Source organism: Hoplias malabaricus, chromosome 15, assembly GCF_029633855.1.
Source record: "Hoplias malabaricus isolate fHopMal1 chromosome 15, fHopMal1.hap1, whole genome shotgun sequence".
NCBI classification, from domain to species: Eukaryota; Metazoa; Chordata; class Actinopteri; order Characiformes; family Erythrinidae; genus Hoplias; species Hoplias malabaricus.
This window is the reverse complement of record NC_089814.1, coordinates 6,087,397-6,110,944: the sequence shown is the minus strand read 5'-3', so window position 1 is coordinate 6,110,944 and position 23,548 is coordinate 6,087,397.

Below are 23,548 nucleotides of genomic sequence, written 5' to 3'. Positions count from 1 at the left end.
GACTAGTTTGTGAACAAAACTTCTTGAAGTTCTATGTAAGCTCTAGAAAAACAAAATCCCGGATATTTGTGAAATTCAGCCCGGACATTTTTTTAAGTTTAAAAAAGAGGACATGTCCGGGTAAAAGAGGACGTCTGGTCACCCTACACTCTATGTAAAAAGCAGCACAAATTCAGAAGTGACCACAGTAGAGGATTTAGCCAGACATCGCGGTAACACCACACTCTTTTTGAAGAAATGTCCAGGGAGTTCTTTTGAATTCAAACAGTCTTCTCACTGACCTCAGTTTTAGATCTCATTCTAAAGACAGTGTGATTTGATCAGTACAGTGTCCCTGTCAGTGCACTCAGGCACTGGGATCCACAGAGACCACAAGGAGATTGCCCCCTGTTGGCCAATTACAGTAGTCACACAAGCTTTCCTATAGTGGTCAGGTCCAAACCTACGTTGTTTTAGATGCTATGGCAGCAGTTAGCATGTTGTACAAATGTTTTTCATGTCAGACAAACAGTTTCTCTGTGAAGCACTAAATAGCACCCCCTTGTGGATAAGTTCCTAAAGGTGAGTGAATATGAAAAAGAGTGAGTGAGTGCAAACTTCATAAAGGGCTTTGGACCTAAGAACATCACAGTTCCAAAAGTGATGATGTTGGAGGACTTGGTGGTTTGCTATGATGTTAATGCTGATTGAACAATGGAAGCAGCGTGTCACGTTTGTAACCGTGTTTTCTTCATTAGATCTGGCAGCTGCTCATGTCCCGTTAACACACTGCCTTCTGTCTTCCTTTGACGGCTTGGTGTGAGAACAAAGGGAATGATGAAAGGGAAAGTGGGTCATGCAAAAAGCCTGATGTTGCAATCCGGCACCTCGTCTATTTTCCTACAGTATTAATGCCCCTGCCGGGAAATCCCACAGAATCCATACACTCCTGTGTGTGTGTGTGTGTGTGTGTGTGTTTGTGTGTGCATGTGTGTGAGTGCTTGTGAATTCAATTAGATTATTGCAGAGCACTACAGCGTGTGGTAACATTAATGTGGGACAATTCATTATCATTGCTCTGGCGATGGAATGCATACATTCACTGATGAACCAAAGCATTGACTACTCACATATGAAGTGAATAATTTTGACTATCATATAACAATGGCGAGGTCTTTCAAATAAATAGTGGGTTGGATGTGGGAGGAGAAATGAGCTAGAGGAAAAGTCCTGAACCACACTGACAAGAATATAGCATCATAGTTTTAATATTTTAGAAACAGAACATTGTATGAGCTCTATGGTCAAATATGGAATGAATAGGGACACTCTGAAGCAGCCTAAGGTGTCTATGCCAAGTACTAGGTGTGGGTTAGAGTATGATAAATTCCCTGGTCCCAGAAGAGTAGAAGCTGTACCTGCAGCAGATAGGGTCTAGCTTTGTATTAATAGTCTAGAAGAAATAGAAGAAATGCTGAATGAGATTTCCCCCTCTAAACTATTGTTTATATGGATAAGTATCTTTATCAGGACAATGAACTTTATTCTTTTGTCCTTTCAAAGTGAAGGAGACAGTATCTCAATGGCCTTATAGTCACCATCAGTCAATATCTGGTATCTTGAGTGTTGTCCTTCTGTCTTCATCCCTCTCTCTTCATCTCTCTCTCTCTCTCTCTCTCTCTCTCTGTTTCTCTTCTACTTCCCTACTTTGTCCTGCTCTTTTGTCCTCTGATGATAATGGCAGTGATGGATGAATTTACCTCCACATCTGAATGAACTTTCGCCTACTATCCTTTCATTTATCCCTCAACTTGTGTTTTCTTCCATCCGCTCTCATATTTCCATTATTCGTTCTCTCTTCTCTTGTCTTCTCTTCTCTTCTGCTTCCTCGTCTTATCTTCTCTCCTCTGCCAGACTGTTATTGCAAACAACAATATGTTTTTAATGACTTCATTCATTCATTCATTATCTGTAACCCTTATCCAGTTCAGGGTCGCGGTGGGTCCAGAGCCTACCTGAAATCATTGGGCGCAAAAAAAGCAGGAATACACCCTGGAGGGGGCGCCAGTCCTTCACAGGGCAACAAACACTTACACACGCACACCGACGGACACTTTTGAGTCGCCAATCTACCTACCAATCTGTGTTTTTGGACTGTGGGAGGAAACCCATGCAGACACAGGGAGAACACACCACACTCCTCACAGACAGTCACCCGGAGGAAACCCACACAGACACAGGGAGAACACACCACACTCCTCACAGACAGACACCCGGAGGAAACCCACTCAGAGACAGGGAGAACACACCACACTCCTCACAGACAGACACCCGGAGGAAACCCACACAGACACAGGGAGAACACACCACACTCCTCACAGACAGTCACCCGGAGGAAATCCACGCAGACACAGGGAGAACACACCACACTCCTCACAGACAGACACCCGGAGGAAACCCACGCAGACACAGGGAGAATACACCACACTCCTCACAGACAGTCACCCGGAGGAAACCCATGCAGAACCATAAACCATAGAAACCAAAAATGAAATGCACTAATTTTAGACAGAACCTGAGAATGTAGCAGGTAAGAACAGCGATGAGAATCGTTAACTGAGCTGGCAGTCAAGTTAAAGTAATGCTAATTATAAACCACAACATGGGTTTAAGAGGGACGTAATAATAATGACCTCTGAGACAACAGGGAAGTAGACCAGAGAATTGAATTGCCAATGAAACAAGGATTAATGATGACTAGATTTAGCACGTAATAAGAAATAAATTAGGGGCAATGTAATGTAAGTAGTAATGGGCCACTGGGGACCAGGTCACCTGATCAATATTCTCAACTGACTACTGCTGTGTATGCTGCAGTGTCTTGTAAGAAAAAAAGCCTGGTTTGAGTCACTTTTTTTTTTCTGAGGGAGACGTGCATGAAATTACAACTGCTTTACAACTGCAGGGAGCAATTATAAAAACTGTTCATCACTCACGTTCCCAAAGGTTTGGGAAATAAATAACTGGATTAATTCATACTGGACCAAATCACACACACACACACACATTCCGACATTCTGATTAAGGTGTAGAGGACAATAGATGCCAAGACAATGTTGACACCATTGAGGAGCGAACAAAAGACCAGTGCTGTCACTCCAGTAGCAGTGTTAATAGTGACAAGTAATTAAACACAACAACATTGTCCCACAAGCTTAAACACACACCTGTGAATCTGGAAATAAGCATGACATGTGTAATCCAACTTTGCATGAATCAGCATTATTATTACACACACACAAAGAGTGTCTAGTCTCATTTCACCTCTCTCACCTCTAATAATAACATATTAAGCAGCATTGGCACTGGGGGAGTCTGCTCCCAGTACTCCCAGTGTTCACAATTTCACAAACTGCCTCTAAGTTTGAATGTGTGTGTGAACGTGTGATGATCATTCTCAGCGCTGCAGTGACACTGTCGTGGTGGTGTGTTAGGGTGTGTTGGGTGTTGGTACGAGTGGATCAGACACAGCAGTGCTGCTCAAGTTTATAAACACTCACTCTCCACTCTGTTAGACACTCCTACCTCATTGGTTCACCTTGTACCAGGTGTAAAGTCAGAGACCGGAAATCATTGGGGGCTACACACTGAACAGTGCAGCACTCCATCACAGGGCATCGCAATTACACAAAGTCAGTCCAAATGCCAATCTATATTTTTTGAATGTAGGAAGAAACCGGAGTACCCAGAGACGAGCCACACAGATGGGGAGTGATAGACAGTCATAGGCAGTGATTAAAATTGCAGATTGAACCTAGGACCCTGAGACCTTAGAGCTATGCTCTATGGTCAGGTCAGAATTCATAATCTGCTACTTCAATGGCTCTGCTTTATTTGTGAGATGTAATCTGCCCTGTAATCCTCCATCAAGTGCATACTTGAGGCACAGAATGGCATTTTGTATTTGTGTTTTTTTCATGCCCATGTCCCATGTACTGCCCGACTAGAGCCTGAAGCAGTCAGAAATGTTTTAAGCACGTAATGTTCAGTACATCGGCCGCTCAGAGATGTGTTCACTCAGCTGGACTTTACTAGACACAGCAGGTGTTAATCCACCTCTGAAAGTGTTAATTCGTTCGCGTAGACATTTCAGTTCAACACTGATGGAGGTAGTGCACTGTGGAAGTTGAAACATTATTCAGCAGGGTTTGAAGAGAGCTTGTGTCCAGCACAGTTTGGACATTTCTCTGGTCAAAACCACCTAATTAAATAGACATTTACATTTACACCATTTGGCAGAGGCTCTGTCCCAGGGGGATTTACACTTGTTAACTGATGCAATGGTAGAAGGCATGCCCATTGATTCTTAGGGATATCCTGGTTTTCTTAGGTGAAGGGGTGTGGAGGAGGTGGGGGCACAACTCTTGGGTCTTGGGTTTCTGGGTTTAATCCTTGCCTTGGGGAACTGCCGGTGAGTATTTTGGTGTATTCTACCCATGTCTGCAAGGGTTTCCTCTATGTGTTCTGGTTTCCTAACACAACCAAATAGCACATGTTGGATTGGCTGTATACAATTCTCCACAGGTTTGAATGAGTGTGAGACTCTTGCAATGCCCTGGGTGTCTTCCTGCCTCTGTATTCTTGGTATGTTCCTGTGACCCTGGAGCAGATACAAGCTTTCAGTCACACACAACCATCTGGAGAACAGTGGTTATCCACTACACTATTCAAAATGAGGGGAATCTCCAGTCATTTGACTCAGTTATAGATGCTTTATTCTACATTGTTAGCTTTAATGCAGCTTTAGTTCAGCATTAATTTAGCAGCAGTGGGGAAAAATTCTCTGAGACAAGAGTCATTAACTCCGTTTCACTGTTACTCTCGCTTGAGCCTGAAAGGGCTTTCGAACCGCAACACTCAATGCTGCCTCCATATTGGCTCAGTCAGGGCAGAGACAGTACAGAGTGCATCAGAGGTTACACAGCCTGAGCAGCAGCGCTATTGGGTGGGGATAACCAAACCAAAGTTGAACTTGACATGAAACTTGCAGGTTAAATTTATTCGCCCCAAAGTTGTGTAAGTGAAATTCACCCTTCACACTTCAAATCGCACTGAAATGAATGGAAAGTTGCATGCAATGTTCACAGACACAAACCCAGTGTGACCACAGCTTTAGAAATTGAGATTCATAGGTACAGTGGATAAAGCCTGAGAAAATACACACAGTAGTGTTGTCTACTCTGTTCCAGCAGAGATCTATCAGAAAGCAGGAGGAAGTCCAGCTGCCGTAATATATCACTATATATAATGTATCACACTGTGGAGATCATTTAATTTTGAATTAAAGGAAATGTTTTCTATCATCGACTATGTTTACAGTACAGGCTTCTGTGTGGGAGTTGAGCTAGTGATTGCAGATTGCTTATTATTTAATCTTCCAAGCACTCTCACTTCTAGTTTCAACTGTGCCTTCAACACTGATTCTTTATCGTTAAATTAATAATCATAACAAACCTTGAGTGACTGCCAGTATTATGGATAATATCTTACATGCAGCACAGCGGTGTGTACTTAAATGCACATATACCCATGTTATGTCCACAGGATTCATGTGTGTTGTACTATGTTTCTATAACATGAAAAATATAAAATATTTATAACCGTCATTGCACAGTACAGAAATCTGGACTGAACATGTAACCTTTCTGATATATATGTGTGTGTGTGTGTGTGTGTGTGTTCTCCCTGTGTCTGCATGGGTTTCCTCCGGGTGACTGTCTGTGAGAAGTGTGGTGTGTTCTCCCTGTGTCTGCGTGGGTTTCCTCCGGGTGACTGTCTGTGAGGAGTGTGGTGTGTTCTCCCTGTGTCTGCGTGGGTTTCCTCCGGGTGACTGTCTGTGAGGAGTGTGGTGTGTTCTCCCTGTGTCTGCGTGGGTTTCCTCCGGGTGACTGTCTGTGAGGAGTGTGGTGTGTTCTCCCTGTGTCTACGTGGGTTTCCTCCGGGTGACTGTCTGTGAGGAGTGTGGTGTGTTCTCCCTGTGTCTGCGTGGGTTTCCTCCGGGTGACTGTCTGTGAGGAGGGTGGTGTGTTCTCCCTGTGTCTGCATGGGTTTCCTCCGGGTGACTGTCTGTGAGGAGTGTGGTGTGTTCTCCCTGTGTCTGCATGGGTTTCCTCCGGGTGACTGTCTGTGAGGAGTGTGGTGTGTTCTCTCTGTGTCTGCGTGGGCTTCCTCTGGGTGACTGTCTGTGAGGAGTGTGGTGTGTTCTCCCTGTGTCTGCGTGGGTTTCCTCCGGGTGACTGTCTGTGAGGAGGGTGGTGTGTTCTCCCTTTGTCTGCATGGGTTTCCTCCGGGTGACTGTCTGTGAGGAATGTGTTCTCCCTGTGTCTGTGTGGGTTTCCTCCGGGTGACTGTCTTTGAGGAGTGTGGTGTGTTCTCTCTGTGTCTGTGTGGGTTTCCTCCGGGTGACTGTCTGTGAGGATGGTGTTGTGTTTTCCCTGTGTCTGTGTGGGTTTCCTCTGGGTGACTGCCTGTGAGGAGTGTGGTGTGTTCTCCCTGTGTCTGCGTGGGTTTCCTCCGGGGGCTCTGGTTTCCTCCCATGGTCCAAAAACACACGGTAGGTGGATTAGCGACTCAAAAGTGTCTTTAGGTTTGAGTGAACGTGTGAGTGTTTGTTGCCCTGGAATGGACTGGCGCTCCCTCCAGGGTGTGTTCCTGCCTTGCACCCACTGATTCTGGGTAGGATCCGGACACCATGACCCCGAACTGGTTACAGACAAAGAATGAATTAATAATAATAATAATAATAATATAAACTCCAAAATAATATTCAAAATGTTACAATATTACTAACCCCTACTACTACTGTATCATCAGGGTAAAAGAGGGTGAGGGGAAACATGATTCGTTCATTCAGTTTGGTCTTCTATTAAAAAAAAAAAAATCAGGTGATCTTATAGACTCTAGTTAACTGAAATCACTCAGTAGGAGAGCTGGGCAACACAAGGAAGACAACAAATGTAGAAGTTGGACAAATACAAAACCACACACTTAGATAGCTCATAAAAACATCACTGTTATTTCTATATCAACAATTAATGCCAGCACTAGCTGAATGCTGGGAGCTGCTTTGAATGGCCACACCCACTGCAAATAAAAGACTGTGATCAGAAATAGGCCAAAGTGAACTTAGCTTACATTCCTAATATCCACTGGTCAACATAGTGCCCACAGGCTTGGAAATAGAATGAGGACTATGAGCTTTCAGGTGTTATTTGAAACTTCTGACTGAAACACTCACCTTCTAAACTCTGCCCCAAACACCCTGAATTTTTTACAATCAGCTCTGGCCACTACCTCACAAGCTTGACGTGCTGTAAGACAATATCGGTCATTACTTTTAATCATTGCGTAATTATTTATCTGATTGTAAGGTTATTGTAACCTACTTTGGCCATTGAACCAACTTTTAACTCACTGGGGCAGCACTACATTCTGAAAATGGATCCTGACCAGGTTATTTACCTGATTTGGTTTTATATATATATAAATATCCTTCCATCCATTATCTGTAATCCTTATCCAGTTCAGGGTCACGGTGGGGCCAGAGCCTACCTGGAATCATTGGGCACAAGGCAGGAATACAGCCTTGAGGGGGCGCCAATCCTTCACAGGGCAACACACACACTCACACATTCACTCACACACTCACACCTACCATCGTGTGTTTTTGGACTGTGGGAGGAAACCGGAGCACCCGGAGGAAACCCATGCGGACACAGGGAGAACACACCAACTCCTCACAGACAGTCACCCGGAGGAAACCCACGCAGACACAGGGAGAACACACCACACTCCTCACAGACAGTCACCCGGAGGAAACCCACACAGACACAGAGAGAACACACCACACTCCTCACAGACAGTCACCCGGAGGAAACCCACGCAGACACAGGAAGAACACACTCCTCACAGACAGTCACCCGGAGGAAACCCACACAGACACAGGGAGAACACACCACACTCCTCACAGACAGTCACCCAGAGGAAACCCACGCAGACACAGGGAGAACACACTCCTCACAGACCGTCACCCGGAGGAAACCCACGCAGACACAGGGAGAACACACCACACTCCTCACAGACCATCACCCGGAGGAAACCCACGCAGACACAGGGAGAACACACCACACTCCTCACAGACAGTCACCCGGAGGAAACCCACGCAGACACAGGGAGAACACACTCCTCACAGACCGTCACCCGGAGGAAACCCACGCAGACACATGGAGAACACACTCCTCACAGACAGTCACCCGGAGGAAACCCACGCAGACACAGGGAGAACACACCACACTCCTCACAGACAGTCACCCGGAGGAAACCCACGCAGACACAGGGAGAACACACCACACTCCTCACAGACAGTCACCCGGAGGAAACCCACACAGACACAGGGAGAACACACTCCTCACAGACCGTCACCCGGAGGAAACCCACGCAGACACAGGGAGAACACACCACACTCCTCACAGACAGTCACCCAGAGGAAACCCACGCAGACACAGGGAGAACACACTCCTCACAGACCATCACCCGGAGGAAACCCACGCAGACACAAAGAGAACACACCAAACTCTTCATAGACAGTCACCCGGAGCGGGACTCGAACCCACAACCTCCAGGACCCTGGAGTTGTCTGACAGTGACACCACCTGTAACAGACTCTAATTAGTATTATTGAATTAGTTGTTGAAATTGCTGCTAGAATTCATTTATTCAGCCCAAAAATGTGTACAACTGCTAATGAAACATGGATGATGACAAAATTAAAAACCACCTATCCCAGTTTGTTTTTCAGTGTCTGCTGAGACCGGTTAACAATCAAATTAATTTCTCCCACCGTCTCCATAATGAAATATGGAAATCATTTTCAAGAGGAAATGGACTTTAACAAATGGCACCCTTAACTGAGAAGTGAAGTGTGTTTGTAAATGAAAATAGAGGATTTTAAGGCTGTATAACAGTAAATCTCATGACTGTGTGGTTGATATCTAACAAAAGACACAGCGTCAATGGGTCAAACAGGCAGATGTACATTATATTGCCCCTTAACCTTTACACTCAACAGTAAAAGCTCACAGTTGGCGAGAGATAACTTGTCAGAGTCTGTATGGTCTGTTCATCATCAGCAGATCCAGAGTGACCCAGAGTGACCAGCCGATGAGCCGAGGTCACTGCACCCTCCTCTGTGGGCAAATCGGCCTTGGGAACCACTGATTTCAGAAACTGAAATCCGGCCTAATCCACGCTCATCTAAGAGTATGTTTTCTTTTCCAAGGTCACGTGGGAAGGGCAGGATCGGGGCGGTGTGTGTAGAGGTACATGTTGTTCAAGGCTGCTTTATTTTTGCATAACCAAGTCTTGTCATGGCACCTCCTCCCCTTCTGTTTTTTTATTCTTGGCTCTATTTGTTTTTGGGGTTTTGCTGTAATTTGCTCTCAACCCCATCCTCCTCCTTCTCCTTCTCTCTCTCTCTTTCTCTCTCTCTCTCTCTCTCTCTCTCTCTCTCTCTCTCTCTCTCTCTCTCTCTCTCTCTCTCTCCTGGGACACTGTACTGCTGTCTCAGCAGAGGTGGAAGGTTGTGAGGGAGAGAGAATCAGGATATCAGGATGTTTCCACTGTGTCTCTGATTAATGCTGTTGCCCACACACACTTTTGCCCACGCATTGAACTGCACATATACTGTATATTTACATTTAAGGCAGGTGCTCAGATTTACAAAATCACTTCACTGTTAATTCATAAAATTCCCTTAGCTAGTTTCTACAGACTAGAATCTAAAAGAAACCTCAGGCTTAGATGCAGACATACAAACGTTAAATACAAAAATCAGTAAGTAACTCAATACTCACAAAACACACTGTTCCCGAATGTCAAATGAAGTCAGATATGAGTACAATCTCTGTTTGGTGGCTGCTGTTGACTGAGCGCTGCTGCAACTAGCAGCTGCTAATACTGCTACTAATGCTCCTGTCTACAACTAGCAGCTGCAAGTGCTGCAGGTAATGTCGACTTAATGAGCTTGTTTCCAGCTAGCAGCTGCTAATTCTGCTGTTAATGCTGACTGAGGGAGCCCGTCTCCAGTTAGCAGCCACTAGCACTACTGGTGACTGTCAGTTTTGGGGGCCTGTTTTAACCCTGTGAAACTGTGCTGCTCACTGGTTTGACTACTTACTCTCACAACTGTTATCTTTGCTATTCTGTACTTTATGTATTGCTGTCTTCCACTGATCTTTGTTCCGTGTACTATCTTTGTTAAGCAAAATTAGGTATGAGAAAGGCAGTTGATGAACTGGATGCTTGTCTGTTGTGTAAGGTGACCAGATCTGAGATGGGGTGGGGGTGGGGGGGTGAGGTTTGCCTGACGTAAACAAGGACTACTGACGTGCAGACTGACCAATTAAATGTTTACAGAGAAGGTTATCGACCAATAACGGTAGCTCTACAGTCAGACCGTCCAATCAGAAGATTTTAGGCTACTTCACCACACCCCTTTCTCACTCAAGCGAACCAATCGGAGTAGGGGAGGGCGGGACTAGTTTGTGAATGAAACTTCTCGAAGTTCTATGTAAGCTCTAGAAAAACAAAATGCCGGACTTTTGTGAAATTCCGCCCGGACGTTTTATTAAGTCTAAAAAAAGAGGACATGTCCGGGTAAAAGAGGACGTCTGGTCACACTAGTGTTGTGGTTTTGTGTTGCTTCTGACATCAGTGCAGACATTTTAGATGGTTAACATGTCACAGATGTTTAATTTCACTTTAAACAGAAACAAATATAAAAGTACTTCCATTGGCATTTCACTTAATTATGAAAATCTGGAGCCACGTTTTTCAAAAACAAAGGCCAGTTGGTGAAATATAAATGTGTAACTAATTTTAATATTTGAAAATCACAGCTGTTGTGCACAGAAGAAACTCATGGAAAAAATGAACAGTATCTAGTGGATACACTGTTCTTTTTAAACAAGTGGATAAATGATAGAAAGATGGACAAAATTTTCTAAATGTGAAAGACGGCATAAAATCTTTCATTAGGCTTTACATCTGTGGCCATCCCTGTAGAACAGTCTCTCTCTCTCTCTCTCTCTCTCTCTCTCTCTCTCTCTCTCTCTCTCTCTCTCTCCCTCTCTCTCTCCGCTGGGAGGGGATTCTGGGAAGGTTTGGAGCAGTGTAAACTGAAAGATTAAACAGCCCAAAGACCATGTGTCTGGAATAAGTCCACAGACTCTTTCATTGAAGCTTAAAGGCTCGATTTCATGAAGTTATGTGGGCTACACAATATGGCTGAAAGCTTTTAGACACCCCCTTTTCCTGCAGCAACAGCTTCTGCTCTAAAGGTGTATAAAAACATTTTGAAACATTGCTGTGGGGATTTGATGGTGTTCGGCCAGAGGAGCAGTAAAGAGGCCAGGTAATGACGTTGGATTAGTTCTGGTTCACAAACATCTCTCCAACACATCCCAGAGGCACAGCCTGGTTCTCCATCACTTCAGAGAACACTGCTCCACTGTTCCACAGCACATTCCTATGGGTTATACCCCTTTAGCAAGAAATGAGTTGTCAATGGAAAATGTCCAAAATGTCTTGCAAAACAATTGTTATATTAATTTACTTTATTAAGTTAAGATTTTTTATCATTCTCCTTTAAAGTTGAAATTTCTGAGATATGAGCTTTTGTTCTGTGTTGATGTTGCCAGTGTAATGAAATATTTATGTCATATTTATGGTTTTTTTTTTCAGCTGTTTTAATATATTTAAGGCAATATTCATCTGATTATGCTTTGTTTGTGCGGTGTTGTTCTGTGCTACCTTAAATAGTGTTTTCATGATATAGTAATTTTCTTTGACAAATAACTAAAGGCTAATAAATTCAACCAAGTCAGCTTCGGTGTAACTCATTCATTATCTGTAAGCGCTTATGCAGTTCAGGGTCATGGTGGGACCAGAGCATACCTGGAATTTGAGTCACCAATCCACCTACCGAATGTGTTTTTGGACCGTGGGACGAAACTGGAGCACCTGGAGGAAACCCACACAGACACAGGGAGAACACACCACACTCCTTACAGACAGTCACCCGGAGGAAACCCACGCAGACACAGAGAGAACACACCACACTTCTCACAGACAATCACCCAGAGGAAACCCACGCAGACACAGAGAGAACACACCACACTCCTCACAGACAGTCACCTGGAGGAAACCCACGCAGACACAGAGAGAACACACCACACTCCTCACAGACAGTCACCCGGAGGAAACCCACGCAGACACAGAGAGAACACACCACACTCCTCACAGACAGTCATTCAGAGGAAACCCATGCAGACACAGAGAGAACACAACACACTCCTCACAGACAGTCACCCGGAGGAAACCCACGCAGACACAGAGAGAACACACCACACTCCTCACAGACAGTCACCCGGAGAAAACCCACGCAGACACAGAGAGAACACACCACACTCCTCACAGACAGTCATTCAGAGGAAACCCACGCAGACACAGAGAGAACACAACACACTCCTCACAGACAGTCACCCGGAGTAAACCCACGCAGACACAGAGAGAACACACCACACTCCTCACAGACAGTCATTCAGAGGAAACCCACGCAGACACAGAGAGAACACACCACACTCCTCACAGACAGTCACCCGGAGGAAACCCACGCAGACACAGAGAGAACACACCACACTCCTCACAGACAGTCATTCAGAGGAAACCCACGCAGACACAGAGAGAACACACCACACTCCTCACAGACAGTCACCCGGAGGAAACCCACGCAGACACAGAGAGAACACACCACACTCCTCACAGACAGTCACCCGGAGGAAACCCACGCAGACACAGAGAGAACACACCACACTCCTCACAGACAGTCATTCAGAGGAAACCCATGCAGACACAGAGAGAACACAACACACTCCTCACAGACAGTCACCCGGAGGAAACCCACGCAGACACAGAGAGAACACACCACACTCCTCACAGACAGTCACCCGGAGAAAACCCACGCAGACACAGAGAGAACACACCACACTCCTCACAGACAGTCATTCAGAGGAAACCCACGCAGACACAGAGAGAACACAACACACTCCTCACAGACAGTCACCCGGAGTAAACCCACGCAGACACAGAGAGAACACACCACACTCCTCACAGACAGTCATTCAGAGGAAACCCACGCAGACACAGAGAGAACACACCACACTCCTCACAGACAGTCACCCGGAGGAAACCCACGCAGACACAGAGAGAACACACCACACTCCTCACAGACAGTCATTCAGAGGAAACCCACGCAGACACAGAGAGAACACACCACACTCCTCACAGACAGTCACCCGGAGGAAACCCACGCAGACACAGAGAGAACACACCACACTCCTCACAGACAGTCACCCGGAGGAAACCCACGCAGACACAGAGAGAACACACCACACTCCTCACAGACAGTCATTCAGAGGAAACCCACGCAGACACAGAGAGAACACAACACACTCCTCACAGACAGTCACCCGGAGGAAACCCACGCAGACACAGAGAGAACACACCACACTCCTCACAGACAGTCACCCGGAGGAAACCCACGCAGACACAGAGAGAACACACCACACTCCTCACAGACAGTCATTCAGAGGAAACCCACGCAGACACAGAGAGAACACACCACACTCCTCACAGACAGTCACCCGGAGGAAACCCACGCAGACACAGAGAGAACACACCACACTCCTCACAGACAGTCACCCGGAGGAAACCCACGCAGACACAGAGAGAACACACCACACTCCTCACAGACAGTCATTCAGAGGAAACCCACGCAGACACAGAGAGAACACAACACACTCCTCACAGACAGTCACCCGGAGGAAACCCACGCAGACACAGAGAGAACACACCACACTCCTCACAGACAGTCACCCGGAGGAAACCCACGCAGACACAGGGAGAACACACCACACTCCTCACAGACAGTCACCCGGAGGAAACCCACGCAGACACAGGGAGAACACACCACACTCCTCACAGACAGTCACCCGGAGGAAACCCACGCAGACACAGGGAGAACACACCACACTCGTCACGGACAGTCACCAGGAGTGGGACTCAAACCCACAACCTCCAGGTCCCTGGAGCTGTGTGACTGCCACACCTACCTGCTGCACCACCGTGTAACTCCTCTTTCATTAAAGAAAATTGTAATGGCAAAAACTTTTTAAAATATAAAATGGATGTTGGAGACATTTTAACTGTTTAACTATTTTAATCTTTCAGCAAGAAAAATGAAATCAAACAGAGTTATCAGAGTTAAGGTCTGTCATTATCTGAGTAGTTACTTTGCTAATTTTAGCCTTAAGCTTGCAGTCGTATTTTATTGGATGTGGCCTTTCTTCATTCTTTCACTTAAAGATGAAGTATTAGCTTCTATTTTAGCTGCTGAACATTAAGTGAGATTGCAGCGGCTCCTGTGGCCATTTGCCGGGTCTCTCATTGTCCTCTTGGCTTGTCATGCGTCTCTTATTGCTGTGGAGTTCCAGGCCTTCTTCCATGCCTGCAAGAGGGACAGAGTCATTCTTTATGCCCGGCTGAGTGTTCCTCCCCTTAAGGGCGTTAAAATCTGCTCCCGAACCGAGAGCCCCTTGATTGCCTTCTCTGCTGAAACTTTCTTTTGGCCAGATTGGGAGAGCTCGGGCAAATCAAGGACTCACACTGCAGAGAGCCTGTGTGGCTTGAGGCTTTAAAAAGAAAAAAAAGATAATAATAATAAGAAAAACGTGTGAGAAAATGCTATGCATGACTTTTCTTGGTTTATTTTATTCATTTTTTTTTAATAATGCATTATATTTGTTTCATATGTGAAACTGAATCCTGTAAATCCTTTTCTCTGCATGATCTAGAGGGCTGTAAAATATAGGGTTTACTTAGAGTACTCTGTGAAACATTGTTGAATGCAGCACCTGGTTTAGGGCTATGCCAAGTTCAGAGGAATCATAGGTTTCCTTAATTACATCCACCTTACTTTAACTGTTATGTTCTAGTAGTTCCTCAGTCCAACTGCAGACTAATCCCGCACCCAGCCATGAGTGACAGGGATAGAATGGGCCAGCAGTCACCGTACTCAGTGCCAAGTGTTGGCAAGTGGGGTATAAAGCCCTACAGATATGAAGAAGGTGAGGTAAGGGTGATCTAGTCGTATGCACATATAAAGACTAATATAAGATCATGACTCCCACTTACATTCTTTCACGTGTCTATCAAATGATAAAATCCCACCTGCGATACTGTGGACGATGGACAAACTGCGCAAACAAAGCAACAACAAACCCTCTTCACACAATGCCTTATTTCACTAAAAGAACTGCATGATTTCTGTATTTATCCCCTTTGTTGTTTAGGGTTTTTTCTTTTTGTCTGTTCAACTCATCCCTCCTTCGCATTGCAACATTCAGCTCAGCTCCTCTAAGAGCCCTACTTTAAGAGCATGGGGAAAATGCCTTTGTTATTTGCTTGATGTCTCAGAGAGAGAGAGAGAGAGAGAGCGAGAGAGAGAGAGAGAGCACGTGGCAGGATTGTATTGATTTTCTTCCAGGATGTGTGATTTCTCTCTCTCTCTCTCTTTCTCTCTCTCTCTCTCTCTCTCTCTCTCTCTCTCTCTCTCTCTCCCTCTCTCTCTCTCTCTCTCTCTCTCTCTCTTCACTGACCTGTGAGGGGAAAAAACAGAAAGAAACAAACAGCTCTGAGAAACAGACAGACGTGTGGATACGAGGCTACGCTGCCTATTTATTTCCTTTGTTTACAGGTTAAAAATATGAAATGTATTGTTTCTTTTACACAGTCCGATGACAGTTCTGTGCTTCTATCTGTTCAGGCCACTTCTCAGACACCAAATGTAGTCAATCCATCAGTTTATCATTTGTAAATAGACGAATATTGTAGTAATAGTTTTGTTTAGTTGTTGTTTTAGTCTGGATTCAAGAAGGTCTTGCAGGAAAGAAAACAACCAGGTTAAAATGCCAGTGAAATATATCTTAATGTCTGTTAGAAGCTTTATCATGGTGGAGTTAATCAACTGTGCTTCAAATGTGGTGTTTATATTAGTTTAATTAATATGTTCATGTAATACATCACGGAATTACAGTGGAAACGTTTCCCAAATGTGTAGAGCCTGCCCTTTCCGTTCCACTTTAACCTGAGATCATACGTGACTCATATCTAGAGTTCTGAGGACATGAATAGGGATTGAGATACACGAGAAACAGTGAAACTGACCAGTGGACACTAATGAGGGAAGGTATGACTTCAGCTTTTCCTAACACATGGATATTAGAAGCAAGTGCATTTAAAGTCATGTTTAAGTGGGGAATGAAAAAATAGAGAAAAAGCCCTTAAACTTATAAAGACTTAAACAAGGCAGATGAGATCAATCCTACAAGCTTCAAATGACCATGCAGCACTGCTGTTCAGTTCAGTTTATATTACTTCATTTGCAGTGATCGGTACATCCAAAATTTAAGACCGTAAATAAATAAAATAAATAAATAAATAAATAAATAAAGATACAGGGCGCAGCAGGTAGTGTCGCAGTCACACAGCTCCAGGGGCCTGGAGGTTGTGGGTTCGATTCCCATTCCGGGTGACTGTGTGTGTCGTGTGTTCTCCCTGTGTCTGCGTGGGATTCCTCCGGGTGACTGTCTGTGAGGAGTGTGGTGTGTTCTCCCTGTGTCTGCGTGGGATTCCTCCGGGTGACTGTCTGTGAGGAGTGTGGTGTGTTCTCCCTGTGTCTGTGTGGGTTTCCTCCGGGTGACTGTCTGTGAGGAGTGTGGTGTGTTCTCCCTGTGTCTGCGTGGGATTCCTCCGGGTGACTGTCTGTGAGGAGTGTGGTGTGTTCTCCCTGTGTCTGCGTGGGATTCCTCCGGGTGACTGTGAGGAGTGTGGTGTGTTTTCCCTGTGTCTGCGTGGGTTTCCTCCGGGTGACTGTCTGTGAGGAGTGTGGTGTGTTCTCCCTGTGTCTGCGTGGGTTTCCTCCGGGTGACTGTATGTGAGGAGTGTGGTGTGTTCTCCCTGTGTCTGCGTGGGTTTCCTCCGGGTGACTGTCTGTGAGGAGTGTGGTGTGTTCTCCCTGTGTCTGCGTGGGTTTCCTCCGGGTGACTGTCTGTGAGGAGTGTGGTGTGTTCTCCCTGTGTCTGCGTGGGTTTCCTCCGGGTGACTGTCTGTGAGGAGTGTGGTGTGTTCTCCCTGTGTCTGCGTGGGTTTCCTCCGGGTGACTGTCTGTGAGGAGTGTGGTGTGTTCTCCCTGTGTCTGCGTGGGTTTCCTCCGGGTGACTGTCTGTGAGGAGTGTGGTGTGTTCTCCCTGTGTCTGCGTGGGTTTCCTCTGGGTGACTGTCTGTGAGGAGTGTGGTGTGTTCTCCCTGTGTCTGCGTGGCTTCTGTAGCTACATCCGCTACAAGGGCTCTGAGCTGCCATTGAGTCTCCCATTGAGGCATTCCTCTCAAACCCTGATGAAAGTTGGATAATTTGGTAGATTTTTTTTGGTCTTAATTTAAACACTTTTGGGCTATTCATATTTGTGCAGCTAAGTGAATGAGGGCTGTTTCTGTGCAAGGCCTTGGTCTCTCGAGGCAGCTAGACAATGCCCTCTTCATGAAACCAAAACTTACGTTTTTTACATTTTTTACGTTTTTTACGTTACGTTTTATTTCATTACCAAAGAGGCCAATGTAACTATATTACCTAAAAATAACAATACTCTGAATCATTCTCGAGCCTGACATCTTGCCTGGATTTTTGTCTACGCTGTTGATAAGTGTACATCTCCCAGCTGACTCTGAGTGTGTGAGGAGTGTATTTATGGTTTTGCGTGTTTGTTGTGTGGGTGACATGTCCGGACAGAATCAGGGTAATGATATTTATTTCCCCAGTGGCCACACTCCGACAGTAACGTCTGTTAATGACTTAGCGAAGCCTAAAACGCACACACACACCACTGTAACTATGGCTTAGCGGAGCTTCACCCAGTGCAGCTCAGGCCCAGGACAGAGACTAAAAATACTGCAGTAAATCCTCAGATTAACAACCCCCAGTACAACACACACACAGCACAGGAATAAAGACAAAGCAAGAGTGTGAATGGGTTAATCACACCTGCTCTGCTCTTACAACACCCTCCCCCAACCACCACCACCTCTCTCTCTTTCAGTCTTCCTCTCTCACTCATCCCACTGCAACCATGATTTTTTTCTCTTTTTCCACACAATCCGTCTTTCTCTCCATCTACTTTTAACAACATCCCCTCTCTCACTCTCCCTTCCCCTTTCTGACTGTCTTTCTCTCTCCATCTCGAGGCCTCTCTCTCCTTTCCCACTTTCTCTTTCCTTCCCACCCCACCTTCACTCTCTTCATCACACCCATCTTTTTTTGTATCCATTTTTGTTCTTCATTTGTGAACATCCTTCTGTTTCTCCACCTTCCTCTGTTTATTTCCACAACTCTCTTGTCCTCTGTTACCCCTCCAAATCCGTCTTTCTCTGCCCACATCTGTCTCTGCCTACCTGAGTCTCTCTCCCCCTCCCTGTCATCTTCTCTCTCTCTCTCTCTCTCTCTCCTCCCAGTCTTGTTTTCTCTCTCTCTCTCATGTGTCTGGAGGCCTCATTCTCTCCTCTCTTCAGTGGATTCTCTCTGATCGTGAACCTGACGTTCGTCTCTGTTGTGTTCTGTACAATAGCAGCCCTCCCCTCTCTGCATTCTGTTATATCTGCAGTGCTTCAGTGGATACTCAATATACACAGAACAATCAGAGACAGAGAGAGAGAGAGAGAGAGAGAGAGAGAGAGAGAGAGAGAGAGAATGAGCTGCACTGAAATGAGAACAGTAAGGGGTCAGCATAGTGGTGCTGCTGGTAGTGTCTATGCCGCAAAGTCCCAGGGTCCTGGGATGTTTGGGTCCTGTGTTTGATCCCCACCTCGGGTCACTGTCTGCAAGGAAACACATGCTGATGCTATACCCATAAAATATCATGGTACACACTTATGTATGGGAAATGATGGGAAACCCATGCAGACACAGGGAGAACACACCACACTCCTCACAGACAGTCACCCGGAGGAAACCCACGCAGACATAGAGAGAACACACCACACTCCTCACAGACAGTCACCCGGAGGAAACCCATGCAGACACAGAGAGAACACACCACACTCCTCACAGACAGTCACCTGGAGGAAACCCATGCAGACACAGGGAGAACACACCACACTCCTCACAGACAGTCACCCGGAGGAAACCCACGCAGACACAGGGAGAACACACCACACTCCTCACAGACAGTCACCAGGAGGAAACCCACGCAGACACAGGGAGAACACACCACACTCCTCACAGACAGTCACTCGGAGGAAACCCACGCAGACACAGGGAGAACACACCACACTCCTCACAGACAGTCACCCGGAGGAAACCCACACAGACACAGGGAGAACACACCACACTCCTCACAGACAGTCACCCGGAGGAAACCCACACAGACACAGGGAGAACACACCACACTCCTCACAGACAGTCACCCGGAGGAAACCCACGCAGACACAGGGAGAACACACCACACTCCTCACAGACAGTCACTCGGAGGAAACCCACGCAGACACAGGGAGAACACACCACACTCCTCACAGACAGTCACCCGGAGGAAACCCACACAGACACAGGGAGAACACACCACACTCCTCACAGACAGTCACCCGGAGGAAACCCACGCAGACACAGGGAGAACACACCACACTCCTCACAGACAGTCACCCGGAGGAAACCCACACAGACACAGGGAGAACACACTAAACTCACTACCTGCTGTGTCACCTCAGTCAAACAATACGTCTTAAAATTCTAGATCAGTTTACTAGAAAATTCAGTGTTTCACTTCTCTCCATCTCTACTTATTAACACCAATCCTTTCTCTTTCTCTCTCTCTTCCTCTTTCTACCTCTCTCCCCATCTCTCTCTATCTCTCTAACTTTCTCTGTCTGTTTGGAATCCTCTTCTTCCTTTTTTTGTTTTCTCTCTCCTTCTCTCCATCCCTCTTTTTCTTTCTTCATCTCTGTTTGCCTTCTTCCCTAAACACCCCTCTCTCATTGGTTTATACAGGATGTTCAGTACCGTACAGTACATACATTTCCCCTGAATAACACCTCCAACTTAATATACTGTTCATTTAGGGGACCAAGTTATCAGTGGTCTTAGTGTTTTGGCTCATCGTCGTGTAGCCTCCAGCCTCTCAGAGCTGAGCTATACGTCGCATGACTTTGCAGGAAGTGTCAGGCGCTGTGAAACTGGACGCTGCGGTCCTGTGGTTGCTTCTATTTGTGGACAGAGAGATGGCTGGCATTGGAAGGGCATGTAATGTTTCATGTTGGGGGTGAAGTATTGAGCGAAAGCAGAGATTTGCCATTGTAACCTAATAGCTGTTTCCTCTGAGGGCCGGCTGAGTCATCCGCAAACAAAGAGCCGAGATTTCCACTCCACTGCGCCATCCTGCACCATATGCATGCACCGGTCAGCCATAACTTTAAAATCACTCCCTTATTTGTACACTCAGCTCCATTGAACATATCTACTTCTACAATTACAGGCTGTAGTCCACCTGCTGCTCTGCATGGTCAGAACCCCTAAGCCCTGCAGTGACACCACTGGATCAGACACAGCAGTGCTTCTAGAGTTGTTAAACACCCCCTCCACTCCGTTAGACACACCCACTTTATAGATCTGTTTGTGTTAGTCGTCCTCTAGTCCTTCATCAGTGGACACAGGATGCTGCCCACTGCCAGAGTGTTTTGATTGGCTAACTATTCTCAGTCCAGCACTGACACTAAGGGGTTTTAAAACCCCAGCATCAAAGCTGTGTCTGATCCAGCTCAACACACCACAGTCACTGAAGCGCTGAATATGATCCACCACCCAAATCATACCTGCCCTGTGGTGGACCCTTGGTATATTTTATGTTATATTAGATATCTGTAAAAAGGCCATATTTGAGTGTGTTCTCCACAGAGTATTTTCACTTTAAAACTGAAAAACAACAAAACACGCCTTGTGTCCAAAAGGTGGTAAGGCATGGACAGGTCAGTGTAGTGAATGCCCACAGAGAAGGCACTGAGCCTAATTACAAGACAGTGATGTGAAATTGCCAAGAGGTATGCTTTTAAAAATAGACAATAGCTAGTGTATGATTCCCCTCTTCCCTCTCGGAGTTATAATAGTGGTGTTAATGAGTTTAAAGTCAGCGCTGGGTAAGTCACGTGTCCGGTCTGAGAGGACAGCCCTGGAGCGGAGCTAAAGCACTCTGCTGCAGTCATATGTCCTTCCCAAACTCTTGGTCTCTGTTTCCCTCACACGTGACGCTGTGAATGAGTTGGGGGGGTGGGGGGCAGAATCAGCTCCGGCACACAACTACCTTGTGTTCATGACTTATGCAACATTCCCCCCGACTGAAACCGAGGTTACACTAGAGTTCTGGCCCGCTGCGATGGGGAACAGTTGGTGTAGCGTCTAATCCAGCCCAGTCCAACTCTGAACTGAGGCTAAAACAAATAAAACAATTAAATAAATAAAGATGGAAATAAACGGACGTCTGCTTAGTTTCTGCCATCGTTCAGAGGCTTATATAATTGGGCATGCAGGGCACTGCTGGTGATCCTGGAAAAAAGACCCAGAGCTGTAAACTGAGAGTAGCTGCAGTTTAGTAAGAGGTCAGGAAAGTTCATTCAGACGTACAAACACTGATCAGCCACAAGATTAAAACCACGGACCTGTGAAGTCAACAGTCAGTTATTAAAACTGATTTTGCACAAATAGACAATGCCTATGAATGGTTTAAGGATCATGACAAACCCCCTGTTCTGATTGGTTGACGTTTACCTGAGGATCTGTGTAGAGTAATTAGTACAGTATCTCAGTAGTTTTAGTCCGTTATAATTAATTTCAGCCGTTATTCAAGAGTGTGCACTGGATTCCTGAGCCTTTTACCTACTGTAAAATGAGCAGTAAAAACAACCTCAGGTTATATTAGACCCATGTGAATTGCCATGAGGGGAATATTCAGTCATATGTTGTGGTAAAGGAGTTTTTTGTGGGTTTTCTGAAGAATATAGGAGCTGGAGAAGGCGTTAAATGATGTAACGTATAGCACAAATCAGATGAGTGAGTCAAATACATGCTGAACCTCAGGTGCTAAAGGAGCACTCAGAGGAATGAAACATCTGGCAGCTATAGGCAGGTTTTGTGCGGAATAGCAGCCTAGAGACGTGCTAAGAACACGTCCTCCTTATTAAATAGTAGTTTTAAAACTGTCTGAAGAATTATGTGTGAGTTTCTTTGCGATCTTCTCACCCATGATCTGTTATTGAGGACTAGAAGATAAGTTCGTTGATTGCTGGATGTTTTTTGGTGTGTGGGCTGGTCTCAGAACAGAAGTCACCAAGTAAAAACTCCAGTAGCACTGCTGTGTCTGATCCACACTGTGTTCTCGAGTGACCACACCCATCTCTTATTTTCCTCAAGATTTCTTATCCAGTGTGAATCCATCATAAACATTACTGATGTCTGATGGTGAAAAGGCATTACCCCAGCTCCCCACATTAAAACAAGTCTCATCTGAATGGGGCTAAAAGCTCAAAGTGTGCCTTAGCCTCCAACTTTCTCAGATCTCGTGAGGATCTGTCATCTGTGGGATGTGCTGGAACATTAAGCCCAGTTACTGAAGGCCCAACTCTAGCAACTTTCAGGCATGTAGTTCATTCATTCATTATCTGTAACCCTTATCCAGTTCAGGGTCACAGTGGGTCCAAAGACCACCTGGAATCATTGGGCGCAAGGCAGGAATACACCCTGGAGGGGGCGCCAGTCCTTCACAGGGCAACACACACACACATTCACTCACACACTCACACCTACAGACACTTTTTGAGTCACCAATCCACCTACCAACGTGTGGTTTTGGACTGTGGGAGGAAACCGGAGCACCCGGAGGAAACCCACACAGACACAGGGAGAACACACCATACTCCTCACAGACAGTCACCCGGAGGAAACCCACGCAGACACAGGGAGAACACACCACACTCCTCACAGGACAGTCACCTGGAGCGGGAATCGAACCCACAACCTCCAGGTTCCTGGAGCTGTGTGACTGCAACACTACCTGCTGTGCCACCGTGCTGCCCCAGGCATGTAGTGTTAATAGGATAACGATGACAGTACGGTCCGGCTCATGTGGGCAGTGATTCTGTGTTTCCTGCATTGCTGATATTTCTAATGCAGAGATTAGATTAGAACCAACAAAATACAAAGATCATGATTTGCTACAGCACTTGGGCATTCATAGATTATACACAAGCAAGCTCGAAAACACACAAACACACACACACACACACAAGTTTAGCTGTGGGGAGCAGGTGGACTGGAGTGGATTTCATCAGTATGTAATCTTTGCCATTGAAGCCCACTTTT